The following is a 3,741-nucleotide window of genomic DNA, read 5'->3' on the forward strand; positions in this document are numbered from 1 at the left end:
GTGGAAGCAATTGTCGTCCCTTTCCTCTTTCTTGAGGTTTCTCTGGCCTTAGGTGCCATCAATGGTTATGGAAAAACAAAAGAGCTATGATTTTACCACACCAAACTTAGAATTTTGCTCACCCTCGAGCAAAAGAAGAAAGAATAGAAGAAGAAGAAAATATGGGGGAGAGGGAGAGAGGTGTGTGTTTCGGCCAAGGAAAAGAAGAGAGGGTTGTATTGTGTGAAAATGAAGAAGGATGAAGGGGTTTATATAGTGGAGGGAGAGGGGTTTAGGTTTGGTCATTTAGGGTGGGTTTGGGTGGGAAAGAGATTTTGAATTTGAAGGTAGGTGGGGTTTATGGGGAAGAAAGGATGGATGTGTGTGGTGAAGAGGTGATGGGAAAGAGTGATTGAGGTGATTGGTGAATGATGTTTGGAGAAGAGGGTTATGAAAAGGTATGAGAGAGAAGGATAAGGTAGGTGGGGATCCTGTGGGGTCCACAGATCCTGAGGTGATTCTGTGGGGTCCACAGATCCTGAGGTGTCAAGGATTTCTCATCCATGCACCCTTTAGGCGTGTAAAATGCCCTCTATATGCAATCCTGGCGTTTAACGCTAGACTACAGCTTGTTTCTGGTGCTAAACGCCCAAATGTAGCATGTTTCTGGCATTTAATGCCAGCTTGATACTTATTTCTGGCGTTAAACGCCAGCTTGGTGTTTGTTTCTAGCGTTAAACGCCAAACAGATGCTTGTTTCTGGCGTTTAAACGCCAGACAGCTCTTCCTCCAGGGTGTGCTTTTTCTTCTGCTATTTTTTATTCTGTTTTTAATTTTTGCAATTGTTTTGTGACTCCACATGATCATAAACCTAATAAAACATAAAAGAACAATAGAAATATAGATAAATAAAAATTGGGTTGCCTTCCAATAAGCGCTTCTTTAATGTCAATAGCTTGACAGTGAGCTCTCATGGAGCCTCACAGGTATTCAGAGCATTGTTGGGACCTCCCAACACCAAACTTAGAGTTTGAATGTGAGGGTTCAACACCAAACTTAGAGTTTGGTTGTGGCCTCCCAACACCAAACTTAAAGTTTGACTGTGGGGGCTCTGTTTGACTTTGCATTGAGAGAAGCTATTCATGCTTCTTCTCCATGGTTGCAGAGGAAGATCATTGAGCTTTAAACACAAGGTAGTCTCCATTCAATTGAAGGACTAGCTCTCCTCTATCAACATCAATCACAGCTCCTGCTGTGGCTAGGAAGGGTCTTCCAAGGATGATGCATTCATCCTCATCCTTCCCAGTGTCTAAGATTATGAAATCAGCAGAGATGTAAAGGCCTTTAACCTTTACTAACACATCCTCTACCAATCCATAAGCTTGTTTTATTGACTTGTCTGCCATCTCTAATGAGATTCTTGCAGCTTGTGCCTCAAAGATTCGCAGTTTTTCTATTATAGAGAGTGGCATAAGATTTATACTTGACCCCAGGTCACACAGAGCCTTCTCAAAGGTCATGGTGCCTATGGTATAGGGTATTAAGAATTTACCAGGATCTTGTTTCTTTTGAGGTAAAGTTTGCTAAACCCATGTATTTAGTTCACTAATGAGCAAGGGAGGTTCATCTTCCCAAGTCTCATTACCAAACAACTTAGCATTCAGCTTCATGATGGCTCCTAGATATTGAGTAACTTGCTCTTCAGTTACATCTTCATCCTCTTCAGAGGAAGAATAGTTTTCAGAGCTCATAAATGGCAGAAGAAAGTTTAATGAAATCTCTATGGTCTCAATATGAGCCTCAGATTCTTTTAGGTCCTCAATAGGAAACTCCTTTCTGTCTGGAGGACGTCCCATGAGGTCTTTCTCATTGGGATTCACATCCTCCCCTTCCTCTTTGGATTCGGCCATTTTGATTATATCAATGGCCTTGCACTCTCTTTTTGGATTCTCTTCTGTATTGCTTGGGAGAGTACTAGAAGGAGTTTCAGTGATTTTCTTACTCAGCTGACCCACTTGTGCCTCCAAATTTCTAATGGAGGACCTTGTTTCATTCATGAAACTTAAAGTGGCTTTAGATAGATTAGAGACTATGTTTGCTAAGCTAGATGGGTTCTGCTCAGAATTCTCTGTCTGTTGCTGAGAAGATGATGGAAAAGGCTTGCTATTGCTAAACCTGTTTCTTCCACCATTGTTATTATTGAAGCCTTACTTCTGTGGATCCTTCCATGAAAAATTCGGATGATTTCTCCATGAAGGGTTATAGGTGTTGCCAAAGGCTTCACCCATGTAATTTACCTCTGCCATTGCAGGGTTCTCAAGATCATAAGCTTCTTCTTCAGAAGATGCTTGTTTAGTACTGTTGGATGCATTTTACAATCCATTCAGACTCTGAGATATCATATTGACTTGTTGGGTCAATATTTTGTTCTGAGCCAATATGGCATTCAGAGCATCAATTTCAAGAACTCCCTTCCTTTGAGGCATCCCATTACTCACAGGATTCCTTTCAGAAGTGTACATGAACTGGTTATTTGCAACCATGTCAATGAGTTCCTGAGCTTCTGCAGGCATTTTTTTTAGGTGAATAGATCCACCTGCAGAATGGTCCAATGACATCTTAGACAATTCAGACAGACCATCATACAATATATCCAGGATGGTCCATTCTGAAAGCATGTCAGAAGGACACTTTTTGGTCAGTTGCTTGTATCTCTCCCAAGCTTCATAGAGGGATTCACCTTCTTTTTGTCTGAAAGTTTGAACATCCACTCTAAGCTTGCTCAGCTTTTGAGGAGGGAAGAACTTGGCTAAGAAAGCCGTGACCAGCTTATCCCAAGAGTTCAGGCTGTCTTTAGGTTGAGAGTCCAAGCTGTCTCTTACAGCAAAAGGGAAAAGCATAAGCCTGTAGACCTCAGGATCAACCCCATTGGTCTTAACAGTATTACAGATCTGCAAGAATTCAGTTAAGAACTGAAAAGAATCTTCTGATGGAAGTCCATGAAACTTGCAATTCTGTTGCATCAGAGAAACTAATTAAGGCTTTAGCTCAAAGTTGTTTGCTCCAATGGCAGGAATTGAGATGCTTCTTCCACGTAAGTTAGAATTTGGTGCAATAAAGTCACCAAGCATCTTCCTTGCATTGTTGTTGGGTTCGGCTGCCATATATTTTTCCTGTTCGAAAATTTCAGTTGGGTCCTCTTCAGAGTGTTGTGCTTTAGCTGCTCTTAGCTTCCTCTTCAAGGTCCTTTCAGGTTCAGGATCAGCTTCAACAAGAATGCCTTTTTCTTGTTCCTGCTCATTTGAGAGAGAAGAAAACAAAGAAAGTATGGAATCCTCTATGTCACAGTATAGAGATTCCTTTATGTGAGTAGAAGAAGAAAAGAATAGAAGAAGGAGGAGAAAAATTCGAACACAAAGGAGAAGAGAGGGTTCGAATTTTTAGATGAAGAGAAGTGTTAGTAAATAAATAAATAAATAGAAGGAGATGAGAGAGAAGAGTTTTCGAAAATTAATTTTTGAAAAATGGTTAGTGATTTTTGAAAGTTAAGAGAAGAATTAAAATTAAAACAATTAGTTAATTAAAAAGAATTTTGAAAAAAAAAGGCGAGGAATTTTCGAAAATTAGAGAGAGAAAAGTAGTTAGGTGGTTTTGAAAAAGATAAGAAACAGACAAAAAGTCAATTAGTTAGTTGAAAAAGATTTGAAAATCAATTTTGAAAAGATAAGAAGTTAGAAAAGATTTTGAAATTGATTTTTAAAA

The 3,741-nt window shown here is 39.6% G+C and overlaps 1 non-coding gene across 1 annotated transcript; it reads left to right on the forward strand.

Annotated features, from left to right (window-relative positions):
- The first annotated feature begins 2,651 nt into the window (after positions 1-2,651).
- On the forward strand, positions 2,652-2,759 carry LOC130937415 (small nucleolar RNA R71). Its single transcript, XR_009068637.1, has one exon. It is a non-coding gene; the product is annotated as a small nucleolar RNA R71 (small nucleolar RNA).
- The last annotated feature ends 982 nt before the right edge of the window (positions 2,760-3,741 follow it).

Source organism: Arachis stenosperma, chromosome 6, assembly GCF_014773155.1.
Source record: "Arachis stenosperma cultivar V10309 chromosome 6, arast.V10309.gnm1.PFL2, whole genome shotgun sequence".
Classification (NCBI taxonomy): Eukaryota; Viridiplantae; Streptophyta; class Magnoliopsida; order Fabales; family Fabaceae; genus Arachis; species Arachis stenosperma.